Source organism: Apostichopus japonicus, chromosome 19 (assembly GCF_037975245.1).
Source record: "Apostichopus japonicus isolate 1M-3 chromosome 19, ASM3797524v1, whole genome shotgun sequence".
In the NCBI taxonomy this organism is placed as follows: Eukaryota; Metazoa; Echinodermata; class Holothuroidea; order Aspidochirotida; family Stichopodidae; genus Apostichopus; species Apostichopus japonicus.
The window spans coordinates 22,319,020-22,341,453 of record NC_092579.1 but is presented as its reverse complement, the minus strand read 5'-3'; the positions used below and the strand labels follow the sequence as shown (position 1 = coordinate 22,341,453).

Below are 22,434 nucleotides of genomic sequence, written 5' to 3'. Positions count from 1 at the left end.
ACTATTCATCAGAAAAGGCGTAATTTGATGACGTTATCATTACTATACAATGAATATGCATGACCTTATGAAGCAGTCCGCCATTTTTGTTTTTAAGAATGGACCTAATGTTTCGTACTGACAATAGCCGTCGTAAAACATCTGTAAGTGTCCGTATTAGAACTCGGATTAAACCATAAGAAGTACCTAAATCTGTGTTGGGATTTCAAGATGCTTTTGTGCGGATATCGAGTATGTTCACGCACGGAAAGTTCAATTTTGGCCATTTTTTTTTACTCACGTGTTCACGTTTTGAAACTTGGATACACAGTGCTCGATTCGTTCACGTTGGTCGTGACCCGCCGTAAGTGTGTAATTTCTCTTCGAAAGTTTCTTAAAAGTTGATCATGTTGTTTTGTAGTGTGTGTGTGGGAGTGAAATCATCGTTATGCCATTTCTTTAAGAGATATTCAGCTGTAAAGTTTTGTTGTCTACTTTTCAAATTTAGTGCTAAAATTCAAAAAAGCTTGACGTCACATATCTTGAACATAATGAGGGTCACCAGGTCAGATTACCGACTGTTCTGCATGGAGCTTGTAGCTTTATGATGGTTTACAGAACGATTGCAATTTTACCAATTCTCTCAAAAATAATTGAAAAACATGTCCACCTAGCCCTCAGTAAGCATTTGAATAAGTTTGACCTTTTACGTAATACACAGTCGGGTTTCAGGGAAAGCATTCATGCGAAACGGCGCTATTGAAGGTTGTGGATCAGTGGATGGAATCTATTGATAAGGGGTATATTTTGGGAACTGTTTTCTTAGACCTCAGTAAGGCATTCGATTTGGTAAACCACGAGATTATGGTAACGAAACTACGTATTTATGGTGTATCGAGTAAAGCGATTAATTGGTTCAAATCCTATTTAGTTATTAGAAGTCAATGCACATACTTAAATGGTGTTTTATCGAGTTCAAGACGAATTGCATGTGGTTTACCCCAGGGAAGCATTCTTGGTCCACTTATGTTCTTAATTTATATTAATGATATGGATCTCACTTTGGAATATTGTTCAGCGGATATGTATGCTGACGACACAACATTTTATGCCAGTGATACATCTACCATTAACTTGAATAACAAATTGCAAAGAGACATGGAAAAAGTTAGTGCCTGGTGTGACCGAATTAAAATGGCAATCAACACCACTAAACCGAAGGTATTATTGATGGGATCTGGTCAGAGACTGGCTTCATTACCTGACAATGCAAATACTCTTTCTGTGACACTCGGGGGCAAAATTCTCAAGACTGTCAAATATGAAGAACTATTAGGTGTAAAAATTGATAACAATTTATCCTGGCATATTCAGGTTGACAACGTTTGTAAAACAGTCTCAAATCGCCTTGCCTTACTGAGACGCATACAACCATATATTGATTTAAATACGAAAATTATCTTCTATAATGGGTATGTACGACCCATTCTAGATTATTGTAGTATAGTCTGGGGTACGTGTGGAGCAAATGATTTACAAAAGTTGTTACATATGCAAAAAGCAGCAGCGCGTATTATTACGAACTCCGGAAGATATGAAAGCTCGACAGAATTATTTAAAATGCTAAAGTGGCACCCTGTCGATACGCAAATACGTATACGACGATTGATCATGATGTACAAGACCATGAATGGCCTCTCCCCAAATTATCTAACCCAGTTATTCAACTTTACACACGAAATTCATAATCACAATTTAAGATCCACGACCCAAAGTAACTTATACCTGAAAGATGGTAAAACGGAATATCACAAGCGTAGATTTTCCTTCATAACTGCCAAAGAATGGAATAGTTTGCCAGCTGAATGCAAGCATGCCAAATCTTTACCTATTTTTAAACGTTTAGTCAATGAATTTTTCAAGTCTTAATCATCTCATTACGCTTTTATGTTCTATACCCATTTTTACAGTTTTGTGATTTACTGTTGTATATTTAATAGTCTTACTCTTTGTTTATTGTTTTATAATATTATTCTTTTTATATTGATTGTATTTTAGGGCCTCGGGGAAGATTAGCTTTGGCTAACCGAGTCACCCTTTTAAAGGTTAATATGTAAAATAAAATAAGATGGTGTAACATATAATGTTTATCACCAGCTTCTCTCACGGTCCTTCCCAAGTTGAAAACTCTGTGTCGCTGTTTACATTTCCTTTTGTGTTAGAAACGTGTGCTATTTTTACTGAATGTGAAGTTGAGTAGATAATGTAATCGGAATAAAATAACAGGCACATAATCCATTTCGTTGGAGAGACAAAATACATGATGAGATACCGCATAGGTAAGTGAGGGCGTGTATTCTGTTGTCATAGCCGCCTGCGTGGTTGGATATTTCGCTGACAAGGCAGAACAGTCTTATAGGAATGCATTGATCTAATGATGCATTGTGTGGTTTTGTATAGTTTCAGTTTCGGTTCACAAAATAAATAATGTAGGACCGTGTTAAACGTTACTGTAACATACCTGTATATGAGTTACATGCATAGCTTATAGTTTATTTTATAATACTGACCAGAGATGCATTGCAGTCTATGAGTTCATGTGCACATCATTTACAGACACGTTTGTCAAGTAGGCTACTATATTGCACAAGTGAACTTTCCCGTCTCGAAGTTTAATTCCTTTTGTCGTAAACTTTTACGAATAATTTTCCAATGTTTTGACTACACACAGTTTGCTGCTAAATAAGAGAACTACCGCCTAAATCGCATCAGTTTTCTGACTATGATTTTACTCGTGAGACGAGAGTAATTGGTTAACCCCCTCACAGGCTACCCGTCCCCCTCCCCCTCCTCACTCCCAATCTCTATTCCCCTTCCAGGATTTGATCGTTGTCTACTTCGTCACTTAAACGATAAAATAAATAACAGCATCAAAACCAGTGACCGTAACATTAGGATTTCAACTTTACCGCCGGTCTCATATGCTATATGTATTTTATTTGTACAGTGGGCTTGACGAATCACCAGCGCAGAGTAATATCTGGACTATATAATTTAGTGGTCGAGCGCCCTCCGTAATATTTTTGCCGTCCAGTAAAAGTGTACTGTGTATCTAGAGTGCCTAATGTCCTGAAATCGACATATGTCGAATTAAATTGACATGTGTCATTTTCTCGTGCTCTGATTGGATTAAATCGACGCCTAGTGTGCCATAAGTCGTGAAATAGATATATGTAGAATAAAATTGAAATAGGTCGATTTCATCCAATCAGAGCACAAGATACTTACATATGTCAACATATATGCCAACAAGAGATTGGTTGTCATCGCTGAGACAGCTTCCGAACAGCAGCCTGGGAGAAAGTGGGGTGAAGTAAGGACTGGGAGACGGGGGTGCGGGGGGGGGAGACAAGGAAAGGTGGATGGAGGTGAAATATGAGAGAGCAAGAGGAGGAGTGAATTTGCTAACTTGAGTTGGAAATGTGTCCTTTTTTACCCAATGCTATTACAACTTCGGTCGCCGTACCGAATGAGTCAGTAAGTTATTATAAATGACTATTTTAGCCTCATGCCCCCAAACAGTTATTGTCAAGTCTAGTCGTGAACGTCATGTGCGTGGTAGTGTGCTGGACTAGGGGTGGGGGGGGGGGGGGTTACAGACTGTCTACCAATATTTTGCGTACTACCAAATCGTACTTTTGAAAAAGTACAAATAAATATCAATGCCTAAATTATTGGTGGTATACGACTGTTAGTTGTCTAATATTCAAGGTGATTCGTTTGGGCCCACTTTTCGATTTTCAGCCATGAATTGAGTTATAAGTCATATTTTCATTTTCATATTTCACTTTGCTCTTGTTGACCGTTTTTTCCCAAAATTATTCATTTCCGATTTTGCCAATCTGATTGGTCACTGAGATTTCCTCCCATCCCCCATACCCCACCCCGTCCCCCCCCCCCCCGCCATCCCTTCCCGTCACACACTCCACAGCCTACCCCACAGCTATATGGTTTGTTTTGATTGGTTTTTGGCCCTCTCATGAACACCCCCCTATAATTTTGTTTTGCCTTTCATACACAATATAGGCCTACAACCGTATTTTATTTAATGCATCGTATACAGTATAGTGTATATACATATATAATTATACTTGTCATTGCACTATACTACATGCACACAGAATGTTTATATTGCGCTAACATAACCTGGATGTGGTTATGTCGGTGCTGTGTAAAATTTATTGGAAAATGAATTTGCGGTTCCGTTCGAGAATAGAAATATAACCACATGACCATTAAGGGGGGAGATAAACTTCCTATTTTAACAAAACCTCCAGTGATTTTAGCTGTCAAGAGTCAGACATAATAAGTTATGCACATTGAACCCACGCTGCCTTCGACGTTCTCAGAAACTGCAGTATAATATATCACGTGCACTTTTCGAATGAATGAATATTACTGTTGAACTTGGCAGGCTTTTATATTAAAGAAAAACATGATATATGCAGTGGTGTGTTCATTAGCGGGTAAAACAAATATTATATAGGAATTATAGTGGCGCAACTTCCTTAAGGCGGCCTAGTTAGCGCTAATTAAGGCGCGCGTGACCCATGACATGTACTTGTATGGTACGCTATACTTGGAATGAACTAGAATAACAAGATAGGAAACTTGTAGAACTCCACCCATCCTCCCTCCCCTCCCCCAACCCTCCACCCTCCCTCAATTGTCCTCTTTCTGAGACGGGCTGACTCCTCTAAGCAAACTTTAGTACGGATTTGAAAGGTAGACAAATAAAAATTAAAAATGTATCAGAATTGCCCCCCCCCCCTCCTAAATTCTAACCATCACGACAATTGATAAACGTTTTCAAAAATAGGCTATTCTCTTACAGGTTGCGACGCTCGAAGTTGTTATTAGACTCATGCGGAGTGTCCAACTATATACAATTCAATGTCCCAGAGAGGAAAAATAGTTTGCCGGCTGACACTAAAATACGTCTTGCAGTTTTAATAAGAGTGTGACCATTGTTAGATTCTCTAACAACATATTTGCCAACAATACAAATTACATTTTAAAACGAGAATATGTATAGGCCTATATAGTAATATTCCAAACCATACTCATTCTACATGGCAGTATAACAAATATGAGTGAACCTCGTACAATATTACCTTATAACCTTCGTATCACAATTTTTCACAATCATTGTTATATACAATAATACAATTGTATATCGGGCATTCTATATTCTATAACGAGCGACTATTTCTTTGTAAAAAGTTAGATGGCATGAAGTTGCGTGCCTATAGCATGTATGTATGTATGTATGTATGTATATTAGATCCTCCTGCAAGCAGAAACTCGCGAAGAAGCCTCATAGGCTTATCAAAGCCGCAAGCTGACCGAAGTCAGTCTCTTTCATTCATATTTTACGTCCATAATTATGAATTGTTAATTGTCAACAACTCTGTAACTGGACGACATACATTAATCTGGGAGTGACTCGAACCGGGGACCTTATGATTGGAAGGCATCGGCGTTAACCACTGAGCTAACACTCCGTAACATGATCTTCTTCAGAGGCTAATTGAAACGAAAACATACTAAGAAGACATTAAGAGACACAGGTGGACATATAGACAGATACACTGGACAAGTGACTATTCCAATACAAGATATTTTTGGTCTCGTCAAAGAAAGAAAAGAAAACCGTTCGAAACTATTTCCTTATCAAAGCTACCGTATACATGAGTTGGCTTTTCTATACAGAAGTTTGTGCGATAAAGCCTAATAAGGTAACATGTTGTTGAGTTAGTTATTTCATTACGTGTTCCTTTCCTTATATATGTTGGTATTTTGAAGCAGAAATTCCCAGATTGGATCATGACAAAAGAAGGTTACTTTTATGAATACCGAGACAAGATTCTTTTGCGATATGTTTAGACACGAATTGATATTTGCTATACTAACTAAAAAAGGTATTTTCGTTCTTATTTTCTTGGAAACAAATGGGACGAAAGCCCCTTTACCGCAACCCTATAGTTAGTCCCATTGTGTCGTAACAAAGTAGACACTAAGTTTTTTTTGTTTTTTTTTTGGCTCTCTCCCTTTCTTTTGCTGCATTGGACAAAGAAAATAGCAACCCTGGAATTTCCAAGAAGAAGAACAATTATACTTGTTTCCTGCCTTTATGAAAGAGACCGTTTAGGTTTCTAACTTAAACATTATAACAGCTATAGTCAGCTATATATATATTATATACAGTAGAATAACTCGCCACGTATAAACTACAATACATGGAGCAAAAGAATCAATGTATTGTTGAGTTTTGCTGTTATATATCAGAATGAAAATAATCGATATTTAATAATATACTTACAGAGAGCCATTATTGCTTTGTGATAAAAATAGAAAATGGGGATGTTTGGCCTTTTTTTAAGAACTTTTATGAAACGCGAATATGGTGGTAATAATATGAAAATGGGATGAAGTTGGTATTGGCAAAAATAAATCATTTGCTATATATAGGCTAAATATTATACGAACTGGTTGTGAAATACTTGTAGTTACCTGTATGTGTTCACTGTTAGAACTGTAGTTTTGTAAATGGGAAGTGTAGGCTATACATTATAGTGATATGAGAACGATCTTATTAAATGCTGTAAAATTTATAAAAAAAAAGTGCTTGGAAAACAGACAGGATCGACAATAAAGGCTAACGGTATTATAACAATGAAAATAGCGAGACGTAATCATGAAGTGTATAGGTCACACGTCTGCACACTGACGTAGTGAAATTTGGTCAGTTCATTAAAAACAACGGAAGTTCCAAAAAATTAACATAATCCAACAATAGGCTTATAACAACACGGAACGAAATTTCGGGCATGCGCAGTGAGGTCGTATGAGTCATCAAGACTGAAAAAATAAAACACCTTTATATATATATATATATATATATATATATATATATATATATATATATATACAGGTATATATATACAGGTATATATATAGAAATAAATATATATATACATATAGCCTATATGTATAGCCTATATAGCCTTTATGTATATACTATATATAGCCAATATATATATAGCCGATATATATATAGCCGATATATATATAGCCGATATATATATCTATCTATCTATCTATCGATCTATCTATCGATCTATCTATCTATCTATCTATCTATCTATCTATCTATCTATCTATCTATCTATCTATCTATCTATCTATCTATCTATCTATCTATCTATCTATCTATCTATCTATCTATCTATCTATCTATCTATCTATCTATCTATCTATCTATCTATCTATCTATCTATCTATCTATCGATCTATCTATCGATCTATCTATCGATCTATCTATCGATCTATCTATCGATCTATCTATCGATCTATCTATCGATCTATCTATCGATCTATCTATCGATCTATCTATCGATCTATCTATCGATCTATCTATCTATCGATCTATCTATCTATCTATCTATCTATCGATCTATCTATCGATCGATCTATCTATCTATCTATCTATCTATCTATCTATCTATCTATCTATCTATCTATCTATCTATCTATCTATCTATCTATCTATCTATCTATCTATCTATCTATCTATCTATCTATCTATCTATCTATCTATCTATCGATCTATCTATCTATCTATCTATCTATCTATCTATCTATCTATCGATCTATCTATCTATCGATCTATCTATCTATCTATCTATCTATCTATCTATCTATCTATCTATCTATCTATCTATCTATCTATCTATCTATCTATCTATCTATCTATCTATCTATCTATCTATCTATCTATCTATCTATCTATCTATCTATCTATCTATCTATCTATCTATCTATCTATCTATCTATCTATCTATCTATCTATCTATCTATCTATCTATCTATCTATCTATCTATCTATCTATCTATCTATCTATCTATCTATCTATCTATCTATCTATCTATCTATCTATCTATCTATCTATCTATCTATCTATCTATCTACCTACCTACCTACCTACCTACCTACCTACCTACCTACCTACCTACCTACCTACCTACCTACCTACCTACCTACCTACCTACCTACCTACCTACCTACCTACCTACCTACCTACCTACCTACCTACCTACCTACCTACCTACCTACCTACCTACCTACCTACCTACCTACCTACCTACCTACCTACCTACCTACCTACCTACCTACCTACCTACCTACCTACCTACCTACCTACCTACCTACCTACCTACCTACCTACCTACCTACCTACCTACCTACCTACCTACCTACCTACCTACCTACCTACCTACCTACCTACCTACCTACCTACCTACCTACCTACCTACCTACCTACCTACCTACCTACCTACCTACCTACCTACCTACCTACCTACCTACCTACCTACCTACCTACCTACCTACCTACCTACCTACCTACCTACCTACCTACCTACCTACCTACCTACCTACCTACCTACCTACCTACCTACCTACCTACCTACCTACCTACCTACCTACCTACCTACCTACCTACCTACCTACCTACCTACCTACCTACCTACCTACCTACCTACCTACCTACCTACCTACCTACCTACCTACCTACCTACCTACCTACCTACCTACCTACCTACCTACCTACCTACCTACCTACCTACCTACCTACCTACCTACCTACCTACCTACCTACCTACCTACCTATCTATCTATCTATCTAGGTTTATATCTATATCTATATATATATATATATACATATATATATATATATATATATATATATATATATATATATATATATATATATATATATGTATATATATATATATATGTATATATATATATATATATATATATATATATATGTATATATATATATATATGTATATATATATATATATGTATATATATATATATATATATATATATATATAGATATATATATATATATATATATATATATATATCTATATACATATATATATATACATATATATATATATCTATATACATATATATATATATCTATATATATATATATATATATATATATATATATATATATATATATATATATATATATATATATATCACATTCGACGTTATGACGCGAGACGATATATCATGTATTAAAATGAATTATGGACATTTGGTTCAGACCGGTAAATGACTAAATATGAAACCGAAGTCCCATCAATCAGGGTGGCTAGCCATAGAGACCATTAGGTCAGGTTTCCCGATAGGAAAGAAACACAAAGTTTTGTGGTCTCAAATAAAAGTTTAACCGTCCGATAGTCTAAAAATTTGTAGAACGTAGGACGTTTGTCCATATTTTATCCTTGGTTAGTAAGTTGTTCATGAAAGATGTTTTGAAAGATTTATTAAGTTACTTTTAACCGTCGAAGTCAGATTATAAGGGATAAACAGTTTGGAACTTTCGTCAACCAGAGGAAAATCAAACAAGGGGCACATTTGCTTGACAAAAAGTAGTGCGGAATTTCCGTGTGGTTGTGCACGGTTTATTGTGATCTGGAATGGGGAAAATCAGAAACTGGATGCCACCTAGATACGAATTAGTGTCAATCGAAAAAGAAAACGTTGCCAGAAAATGAAAAACCCTCCACCTCCCCCCCCCCCCCCGGTTCCCAATCGCTTGTAGACAGATGCCCCGTCTCGTGAACTTATAACCAATGGTCGGTGCAGTATAGGTTACAAACAATTTGCAAATTTTATGAGTAGAATGTTTTGGAATAACATAAAAGAAAATTTCAATATGCAAGGGAAGCTGCAAAAGAAAAAAAAAATGATTGTTTCCTATAGCCTATCTGTAGTTATGATTTCATCAGAATTTGATTTTCACAAACTATTATAGAGTATTTATGACTGTGCTATGAAAGTTCCCTTATTTGTAAGCTATTGTTTTCGCGACACAGTTGCACGAATACGTTTTCAATCTAATAAAATAACGATTCGTGTAAAGTCTGTCTGTGTGTGCTCAATTCATTGTTAAATTCTTGTAACAATACCATTTTTGGTTTCCCGAAAGTTAAAACTATGGAGTCACTTTGACCGACCTTGCCAGCCGTGGATCGCAAAGTCGGTGATTACTATTACGGTTAGACTCGTCCAGAAACGCTGTACTCAAAGCCGAAGCTTTTGGCCAGCGACGGCTAGATCGTCATTTCTCAAAAAGGTTGCTATTACTAAAATCGTAGGGTCTGCACTGTTTGTCATCGTTAGACAAACATTCAACAGGTAGAATAAAATGATCGAAGGAACATTAAAATTGTACTTTTTAATCATAAATTAGTAAATGTTGATAATATTATGTAATTAGCATGTCAAAATGTTAAAATATGTTGTGTATGATACCGAAATTGTTAACCCCTATATGCAATAGTCCATGTACCGGAAGCTTTGTAGGTTAGTCCATTTTGTTGATAGGGATCATAGGGGTAACTTAAATCGGCTTTAAATAAAAGCAAACATGAAAATAGGCTACCGTATATCTATAACGAAAATAACTGCTTGTACGGCAGATGACGTATAAGGAACACATTTATTATTGAAGTATTCTGTAATACAGTGCGCTCATTTGACTACTCAAATATATATAGTACATGCCGACCTTACGCATTACGTGTAGAACCCCTGTGACAAATATTAGGCGGTACAGGTTTGACTCTTGCAATGTCATCTGCGAATTAATCAGGTCACACATCCGGAGGATATGCATGCTAAGTTCCTCAACACCGCCCTTATTACTTTTCGGGGAAACATTTCACACATATAGTTTTGATTACTGTTATATTTCCTGGCTACATTTACACGGCGTTATTGTGCAGAATCAATTACGTCTTAATCCACTGTGTCGTGAAATAAATTAAAACTTGTATTCGTTCGAGTTCCCGCGGAATACTATTGTACATTTAAATTGGATTTTCTTTGGGTGTGGTCAGAATCCGATGCACAGACTCCCACTGTCCTCCCTCTGTATCACAGAAAAGGCAGGAAGGGTCGGTCAAAGGTCGACCAAAAGCGTTTGGTGGCATTCATGAATGAATCCTTGCCTATGACCAGAGGGTGTAACCACTTTTGGCGACTGGCATGTGTGCAAACCCATGCACATTAATTACGTGGCCAGATGAGGCACTGCTCTTCCGTATAATGTCTATGGAAACTTTTAAGTTATAGTGCAATAAAGTTTTCACATAGCGCCATCTATTCCACACAGCGCCATTTTAGGCGATTTCTCTAAAGGGTGTATATACATTGACACCTGTGTCCATTTATATATGTACTGTTAAAAGTAAGTTTATTTAGGTTCATATACACCAAACAAATAAACTGTCGATTTTCAGCTTTTATCGACCTTCCACCTTTTATTGTTAAATGTGGTTTCAGTTTTGCCTGTTTTCCGGCGTGGGCCTCGGGTTAATATTAGCTAAGGCTAGCACTGCACGTAACCTTTGTGAAGTCAAGTTTCAAATGTTTGATAATACAAAGTAGTGTTACTGTAAACTACTAAGTTCATCCCCGCTTCGCTAAGATTTTGAATAAAATAAGTAGTTAGGAAGTTGCGTTCTGGTGAACCGAATAGGCCTGTAAACAGAAAATGGTCTGAAACTTATTGAAACAAGTATAGCGAATCACGTGAATGGAAATAGTATGGAACTTCCACATGCTAGGGTTTATATCGTTTAGTTCAGGTCTTCACACACTTCAGGTCCTCACATGCACACTTCAGGTCCTCACATGCACACTTCAGGTCCTCACATGCACACTTCAGGTCCTCACATGCACACTTCAGGTCCTCACATATTTCAGGTCCTCACATATTTCAGGTCCACACACACTTCAGGTCTTCACACACTTCAGGTCCTCATACACTTCAGGTTCTCACATATTTCAGGTCCTCACATACTTCAGGTACTCACACACTTCAGATCCTTACACACTTCAGGTCATCATACACTTCAGGTCCTCACATATTTCAGGTCCTCACATACTTCATGTCCTCACATACTTCAGGTCCTCACACACGTTTATAGAAGGGTTTTTTTAGGCCAATCCCGTGTTACATTTCAGTTGAATGGTTACTAAAAGTATAGGCTGACACATGAAGAGGTTCAACCAGAAGTTGAACTTTGCTACAGCCATTTAGGCTCATTTAAGTAATATAAATAATACAAATATATATATATACAAAATGGGTAGGAGAAGCAAATTATACTACGGCATCTTTTCAATTTCTTTATCCTATTATCCAAACAGAAAAATATTTTTCTTAGCTCTTTTGGAGCAGTTAGCCATCATTAACATGTTCAAAGTGCAATGCCTACGGCGTGGACATAATCCTCCTAAAACCTTATACGTAGACGTTATACAAAGTCTCCCAATTTAGAATAAAGCTTCATGCAACGGGTGCCCTTAACTAAATCTGTGAAACTGTATCTAACGCACATGAGGGAGAATCCCCCTTCCTTGGTTATTGGAAAAGTACTGATTTCGAACTAACTACTGCCTGGTTTGAGCCAAAGGACGTATGCATGTTTTTCTATAACCTATTGGGGAATCACATGCATTCATTAGCTGGAAATTCGCGAAACCGATACAGGACGTGGTGAGGTATACGTGAGCTCTAGCAGGGCCACGGTTTATATGATCGCCTATATGCGGGTATATATATATATATATATATATATATATATATATATATATATATATATATATATATATATATATATATATGCGCGCGTGTGTGTGTAAATATATATATAAATATAGGTTATAGTTGCTATAGAAACTTCTGTCTGTTAATTCCGGTTAACCGTTTATCGACATTACTCCCAGCCGAGGATCAATGGAGCATATTGTCAGATTAACATTGTTTGATGCCGGAAACTACAGTCTTTAACATACCAAACATTATAGACCACGCAGGGTTGCCAGTTTTTCTGTGACGCAACCGGCCCAATTGACTGTCAGAGACGGACTGGGAGAAAAACCGCAAGATACGAATCTGCTATTATTATATTATGACAATTGACCCTTTGTATGGGTATAGGAATAAAGTGCATGCATGGGTTCTCAATTCGTTGTAATTGTCTCTTAGCTGAAGCATGGAGGTAAAAGTTTTACCTCCATGGTTGAAGTGAGATTTGTTTAAAAAAAATCCCACCGTTTTTACCGACACGTAGGACTCTATGTGTCGAACCATGCATGGCGGTAAAATCTGTTTTACCTCCATGGTCGAACTGAACATGATAGAAATTCTTTGATCGGGGGAGGATGGGGGGAAGGGTGGGGTGGAATATTTTTTGAATTTTCTTTGTTTGTTTGTTTCTTCTTTCTTTTGTTCTTTCTTTCTTTCTTTCTTTTAAAAAGGAGAAGAAAAGATTATCATCATTGAGGAAGATAAACTGTGCTTGAATTATTCGTCACGTCACGTCAGTGTGTCGTTAGTCGAAACGTGACTTCCAGTCAACTAAGCCATATTATAACAGTCTGTCTGCCATTCCAGACCTATTCTTCACAAAGCCCAGAAGACAAAGACCTCTTCAGGATATTAAAGAAAGAGAGACCAGACTTGAAGCCGTAGACTTTAGTATAGTGCTGCATGCAGGGAGTATACTAAAATACTTTATATTGTTTGACATTAATCATACAGCTGTTTGGGCTTAGATACTATGTATGTATATATCTATATATATACCGGTGAAAATGTCATGCGCTTAATTAAATTGTATAAAACCGATTAAAAACCAATTTCCCATAATCAAACAGCGAAACATTATTCAATTTAGTTTTTGTATTATTCTCACATGTACAAAAAGCTAACATTCATAGTGCTAAATAATTGCTCACAGTTCACAAATACTAAAGTGATAAAGTCTTTTAAATCAACATTACGTCGTTTACAATGAATGTTGTGCACATGTTTGCGTGTGTGTGTGTGTGTGTGTGTGTGTACGTGTCTGTGTGCGTTAACTTGTTGGCTATTTGATCTCAGGGAATTTGGTCTCGTTCTTCTTTCAATAGTAATCGTCAGAGATAATGTTCGTATATGTATGAATAAACATCTATATAACTCACATAAGCAAATAGAAAATGTTCCACTTGATGAGGTCATCATCCAATCCAACCCCCCCCCCCCCACACACACACACATTCCCTTTTCTTCACCCTATATACATTGCTCAACTGGTTTTTTGTGTGCATATATCAGACAACTCAAAACAAGATAACCTATGCAGCCTGGAATGGGACCATTTAAGTTATCTGCAAGCTATTTACTAAAACGTGACAAATTGGTTGCAAATCATCCTACGGATTATTTTATTTTTGAAACCAGACACAATAATTGAGGCTATTCTGTGCCTTTAAGTACCAAAGTTATTATGTGAGTCACTATAAGTCCATAAACTATGCAAGCTTCATCTCACACTTACATAAAGGCCTTCAAATATATGGATGCGTTTACGTACCTCCGAAATACGTTTGTCATATAAATTCATCGCTGATCATCGCGGACCGTTTATTGTGACGTAATAAATTTATGAATTTTATTGAAACAATATTAAGGAATTTCGACTGAAAAATAGAATAAACATTAATGTGATCCGAGACTCATGGTTTCCAATTGACCAACAAAATATAGATTTTAAGTGATACTTGCTGGAATTTGCTAGAATGTGAGTCGGTTCATTGAGAAAATAAATTGACGGCTATTAAACTATTCCATAGTATTTCTCCACAAAACGTTGCATTATGTCACTAGGTGAGTGTATAGGATATTTAGACATCCAGACAGTTTTCCAGGAAAAGCGTGTATATCGTGTTAGAAAGTTTCACTATTCACAGACACACATGCACACATATAAACTAACCTTAAGTGAACGTATGTTTCATATGTATACTGCCTATATTATATGGTATAGCTTACAAATAGAACCCACGTTATAAATATATATATATATATATATATATATATATATATATATATATATATATATATATAGGCTATATGCTGTAAATATAGGCTGTATATATAGGTTATATATATATAGGCTATATCTACATATTATATATATATATATACATATTATATATATATATATATATATATATATATATATATATATAAATGAAAATCGTAATGAGTTGGAAAATCAAGAACAGTGAAAAAACTTTCAGCCTCCACCGGGATTCGAACCACGGGCCTCCCGCTCTGTACGCGGACACCCTATAACCACTAGGCTATGGACGCTGATTGTATGTCCAGAGGTTCGAAACCGGTAAGGAAGATCGTAATTCCACTGTAGGCGTTTGTCACCTGTATCGAACAATACTAGTTCTGTTTTTGGTGACATATTTTGCCTTACTCTAGAGATCAAACATGATGCTAACCAACTTGAAAATCATTTGTGATTCCTAAAGCCGGATCTCGAAAGAGATACTTTGAACAGATATATATATATATATATATGTATATATATATATATATATATATATATATATATATATATATATATTATATATATATATATATATATATATATATATATATATATATATATATACATATATATATATATATATATATATATATATATATATATATATATAGACATATATATATAGACATATATATATATAGACATATATATATATATATATATATATATATATATATATATATATATATATATATATAGACATATATATAGACATATATATATAGACATATATATATATATAGACATATATATATATATATATATATATATATATATATATATATATATATAAACACACACACACACACACATTGTCATTAATATCCATATGTTGGCTGTTTACTGGTCAACAAATGATCCATATTTTGTGCTCGCAAACTGTTCCATAGGAAATGTTCTTGTTGAAAAGGATATATGCGCACCCAATAGTATATCTCTCTACTGGCTGTACACACATAGTTTAATACCATGCATAATCAGATATTTCCTTGTCCATTCGCGGTCAAGTACTGTAAAACCTCCATGCGTGTACCATGTATAACCACAGACTATATCATTCTAAGAATAGGGTTGGTCCGACCGCACGCATATATTACTTCATAACAAAAATAACGCTTTCCATTGTGTTTGAGCTCGTTTCCTTAACCACAGTCCTGTGTGTTGGTCTTGTGCAGCCTGTAAAGCAGAAAAGCGAGGGAAATGTCTTTATAATATTATAACCCTTTTAAAATACAAAATCTATTTTCTTTATGAAAGGTTTTCCAACTACAAATTTAAGATACAATTGAATGTTCAGTGGAAAACACTAAACATGGCCAATATCGTTTTATGGACTATAATTATAATGGAACACAAAATCATTCCAGATTGCTAATATATCAACAATTCCTGGAAGCTCAGTTCAACATGCTTTTACGGGACTCCTGGAATTTATGCCCATGATATCCACATAGCTAAGCCTTAGTCCACAAAATATCGATGCATCGAAATATCGTAAAACTGGATGAGAAACAGAACTGACTTACATTAATACATCGCGTAATGCACGTTCTCCAGCGGCGTGCATGTGTTTGTGTGACATTGTAGCTGCATAGTTACATTGGCTGGTACCGTTGCCGTCTTTCTTACCAAGCATACGTGAAGTATTTACAAATAATAACTTGGCAGACTTGAATTATGAGTACAATAACCTGATTATACGAGTACAAGTAAAACTCCCCCACCCCCACCCCCCAGGCTTGATATGAGTACGAATACGAATACGTGTGCCAGGCTCTAAGTGTGAGTAGGCCTACTTACAAGGGGATGCAAACCTTACCATCATATTGAGCTTATATGACATGTGGGTTCTTTGTGAAGAACAACTCCACCTATTGAACCGCTAAGAAAAAAATAAATCTCTTTTCCTTTTGGGAGATAAACTGCTTTAAAAATGCATGCATGGGGGCTGCTATTTTGTAAGCACACATATAAAGCACACATCGCTCAATCAATGTCAATTTCCCTGGCCTTATTTTTGACTTGATCAAGTCTCCGGCCCTGTGTGTGAAAGGAATGTTAAATCTGTTATGTCACACAAATGGGAATACGGATTTGTCTTATCAGTTTGGCTTTATCTCTATCAAAGTAGATCGATAATGATGGTTGGGTTCAAGGGCGTAGGAACCGGGGGGGGGGGGCTGGGGGCGCCAGCCCCCCCAGTGAAAAATATGGGGGGGCGGAAGTATCGTTCCGCCCCCCGCTCCGCAAGTCAGAAAACCCCTTTTTCATTTCCAAATGAGCAAAAAATTTCATTTGAAGCACCAAATTGCATCTAAGGCCAGGTGAAAATGCAAAATTCTTTACAAAATGGAGTGGGTGTTGAAGTGTGCTAGATTGCACCAAACTGCATCTGAGGCCACCTGGAAATGCAAAAGAAATCCAAAGGGGGACACCCCCTCCCCTTAGACCCCTCCCCCAGGCCGGCCATCAGTCCTCAGCCCCCCCCCCCCCCCACTCAAAAGTACCTTCCTACGCCACTGGTTGGGTTTGTGTCTCCATATAAAGTTGGAACTAGTGGGTATACTAGATTCCAAACTGCCTTGAGTTTAAATCCATCCAGGTGAGGAGAGTTCAGGTTACTATGTTGGAATACGAGTACACGAACGTACTCAGTATGCAGGTTTGATGATTTGAAATCAATCGAACTGATTGTGTATGTGGTTACCGCCAACCAGCTGTCCAGTAGCGTCCAGAGAGCCTGGCCCGCCCCTCCGGGACATTATATCACCGACACCCCCCCCCCATTTTTTTAAGTCTCCATCATGCATTCGTCCCTAAGTATATGCAAATGACATGACATCATTTTTAGTCATATTTCCCTGGCCCCTATAATTGACACCCCGGTCCCAGGACTGTAGCCTCATCCGCTGTGACGGCCTTCCTCTCCTCAAATATGCCGCACCATAACTAACCCTTGTAATTAGCGATCTATCAATAACCGTGTTTAATCCAATACTAAAATCTTGGTGTTCGACAAATATTAAAGGTGTCATATTTGTATTAATGTGCTTAACCTTTGACGTACATGTTTGTCACTGAATAATTTCATCATATCTGGTGCGATGTTTTGCGACTGTCGTATAACATCTGATATCCTCTTTAATTATCGTACATTTCTTTTAAAGGCAGATATAGGCCCGTTACCAGGCCAAGGAAAAGGGTGCTGCCCCCCCCCCCGTATAGGCTATATTGACCCCCCCCCCTACCACACACACACCCATCCGCGCCACCTTCATGTGTACAAACAAAATACAGGACTCGAGAGTGCAGGTTGCCCCTCCACCTGACTCGCACTTAAACACTCTATAGTTTTTAATAAAAAGATATTTTATTGTCTTATACGTACCGTCCCATATAACTCCATTTGGAAATAAGAAAATATATATTTTCTTGTATACTTTACCCAAAAGAGGATTTGATAATATTATTTTCTTTAAACCTAACATAATCCCGCATACTTCCCTCTGCAGGCAATTAACGTGTGTTCATCTATATGGTGATCTATTATAAGTGGGTGCAGGTCACTTATGATAATGATATATAGCATATCGTGATCTTAATTGAGTAATCATTAAGACATGGTGTCATTGTCAAGAAAAAATGGCGTATAAAAGCCTGCTGTTAAATATACCGCTCGATTGAATTATCAGCCTGATTGATTTGATGATTGTCACAAACGGCGCTCAATAAGGTGATCACCTCCGCTATACGCGCAGATGGTATAATGTTCTAAATGAGTAAAATGTGTGAACGCTCGCTTTTGATTGATGTTTCATTTTGATGATAACACAAATACGAACGCAAAAAGAGCACGTGACCATACCCCGACTGGTGCGATCGACCAAGCCTTAAATTCTAATGTGTGTGTTTGTTTCTGAAAATTGTACTGGGACAAACGGGGTATGTATCATTTCATTGTTAGCCTGCTTTCGCTGATTTACAGATAACTAAGGAATTTTTATTGGCGAAGTCGATACTGGCGAACGGGTGATGAGAAAGGAGAGGGGTGGGGGGGGGGTGGGATAAGAGGTGGATGGTTGGTGGCAGAGCGGATTTGCTAGCTCAAACTTGGGTACAAGAAAAAATGTGAATTTCCTTAGATCTATATGTGTCATAAATCACTGAGACAATCAATTTTCAAATAGTCAATTGATGATATCTAAAACGGTTAAACAAACCTGATACTCATCTGGTATTATACCGGCCTGCAGTATAAACTCCACTCATGTGTTTTCATTGGCGAGTGTGCTGAACAAATTATACTAATATGCAATGTGAGTTATATGTTCTGTTGCTTCCTTGATTGTGTTGAAGCTCTATAGAAGATGTCATACCGGTATAGCTTCCTTTCAAACTTCCTAAAAATTCATTAATTTGTGCCCCACCCCCTTTGTATCCCTGCCCAGGGCCACAATCCCTTGGAACAAATTCAAAGTATGGAAGTGATTGGAGTGTATTTTGCTTCCATGAGTTTATGATATTGCATCTTCCACATTGCCATGAATGTGTAACATATAAATCAATAATATCCCTTCAGAACAAAAGAAATTAAAGTTAGTTTTGGTATTAAACACTGAGCTCAAAGAAGATTCCGTTGAAAACAGAGCTCACAAATTCGGTTTTACTCTTGCTTCTAGTTTTGATTTCCTGCAGTTGCAAGCAAGAAATATATAAGTACAAAGCTCGTCTACCATGCATCAGTGAGAACAGATCTGTTGAGGTTTCTGTTTCTTCCAATCCAAAGTCAGTCATGTAACGAAGGGAATACTGCTATATTGTAGTATCTTAAAGCCTATATGCAAATAGTCATGTAAATTTGATTATTTTACTATTGTACCATATTGTTTGTTTCATTTATATACTTGTTCAAAATTCTCGAATCTGATTGGCCCGTTATCGTCAGCTGACCGCGCGTGCATTAACCTACGGATAATCCACGGTAAACTCACCGACGGATTACTATATAAGTTGCAAAACAAAAACAAAACAACAAACAGAGAAGTATCTCGACAAGCTTGAACCTAATCCCAGCTAGCTGCCTTAACTAATTCAAACTCAAGCCAATCACAAAACTTCTGTGAAACGAACCAGATCAAGTATATGGTATGACAATTATAGCCCCTCCGTGTAAATACCCCCTTTGACCAATTGATCACCAGAATTTCCTAGAAAGCTGGCTATCTGCAGCCTCTGAAGTATATATACCGTAGGGGGCGAGTAACATCGATAACCTCGATTTAACCTATAAATGTTATTAATATAATGGCGTTTAAGCGGCCGGCCATTGAAACAAAATATAAATAATAGTATTAGAAGCTATTGGATACTTCGAATAAACAAAATATTCAAATGTTCAAATGTCCTGAGAGCAACGATCCTAGGAGTCGAACCAACAAAAGACAAATACACACCATAGTGCACTAGCCAATGTCAAAACACCGTCGATATTAACACGTCTATAACTGCATGATAGGCCTAGGCATGCCATTACTGATCGGATATACAGCAGCAAAACGTATTCAAGAAATGCACCTTTCAAGGAAAAGTAAACGTCATTCTTTAAAAGAAGTAATGTTTTCGCCCGATCAGAATGTTAAAGCCATTGTACTACGAAAGTCAAGTGCTTGTTTAAGAACGTTCCATATGGAATTGTTCACATTTGATGACGACCAAAATTATATATATTAGCAAAGTATGTAGTGCGGTGTACTAAGTACGTATCTGTCGTACACAGTGACCGTTAAGTCAATTCCCTGTTCGTGTTGCTATGCCCACTGGACGCAGGCGCAGTATATACCCTTGCGTCAGATCGTAATGCTGTACAACGTAGTGTTGTTCAACGTATCCATAGCCTAATTATTGCCATTCTTATTATATCATTTGCGTATTAACATTATTTGAGACTTTTAACTATATATGATAAAAGTCAATAAAATCGTGGAATACCCGTCCGAGACAATTGATGTTATTGTTTCTCTTAAAGTTTGTATTGCATTGTAACATTCTGAAATGAACATTAATGTTTATTTAATGCTTTGCATGAACGAACAGGGTTAATCAACGGTCTACCGTGCGTTTATCGCAGAATAATGGACTCGCGGGGTTATGATCCTATCGCTGGATGAACTTTGCCTATACGGCCCCGTACATCGCTTGAGTTATACCCCCCCCCCCCCTTCGTGCATTATCCTGCGATAAACCTCACGTTTATAGGCCTTGTGAGAAAAATATATATCATATTATATACGCGTATGAATTCGAAAATATACGTGTAATATATCGAATATTTACACGTATATATTACCAGCCAATCAGAAATGATCTGCAGTGGTTGCATTAATTCGAATATATGTATACACGTATTGATTCGAATATACCTCATTTAATACATGGATATAATGGAATTAATACGTGACTGTATCAATTCGAATTAATATGCGTTTTTTCGATTTTAATACAACCATATAAATCGGCCTTCTGATTGGCTGCTAAGATAAACGTGTACATATTCGAATTTATATACTCGTATATAATTAATATGGTATATTATAGTCCCACAGGGTTTAACATACACGGTAGACACTCGATTAACAGCTTATTGTAAACTAACCGTCCCCTGATAATTGGTATGTATGGTTTCCGTTCCCAAGCAACAAAACAATTAGTTGCGTTTTTCCCCTTTTTTTCAATTTTTTAGGATTATCATAGAACAAAATTCCCACGTTGCTGAAATTAAAGAGTACAGCAATCATGGCCAAAGTAGTAACCTAAGCCTATGTAAATACTTAAATAACGGTTATGTATATCCATTTTCGCCAAAAGAGATAAGCGACTTTAATATTTACTGGCGCTGACTGTTACGGTATACAATAACATTTTTTCTTTCTTTCATTATACTTGGAAAAGTATACCCTCGTTCTACAGACATGAGTCTATACAAATTTTACACTGTGGATATAGGCTACGTTAATTTTATGCTCCCTTTTATATAGGTGTTTTCACATTAATTGACAAGTAAGATATATGCTCTACCTATTTTTCAAGGCAAAACGACGTTGCGTTCGGTTGTTTTTTTTTTTCGTAGTAACGAACAAAGGAAAATATCCACACACAAAATAATTGTAATCGAGGGGGAAATTCCCACATACGGGTATTTCTACGTGAGCGAATTACTTCCGCTTCGGCTGTTGGATCAGTGGATGCTATAGGCTCCTCGAAACCCTGCAGTGGGACAAATATACCTACTGAACTAAATAAATATAAGGCATTCTATTAAATGGTTTACTATGGGAACTCTCCGCAAAACTAATAGTCAAAACATTCCGACAAGCAAAGTTGAAAAAAACTAATGTATTTTAATACCTTTTT

At 36.4% G+C, this 22,434-nt stretch overlaps 1 long non-coding RNA gene across 1 annotated transcript in view; it reads right to left on the bottom strand.

The window, feature by feature from the left end:
• Positions 1-15,852: 15,852 nt before the first annotated feature.
• The window catches only part of LOC139959385 (uncharacterized), a 74,032-nt gene continuing 67,450 nt past the window's right edge, over positions 15,853-22,434 (bottom strand). Inside the window, exon 3 of the long non-coding RNA XR_011790079.1 lies at positions 15,853-16,200. This is a non-coding gene — a long non-coding RNA (uncharacterized lncRNA). The remainder of the gene's footprint in view (positions 16,201-22,434) is intronic.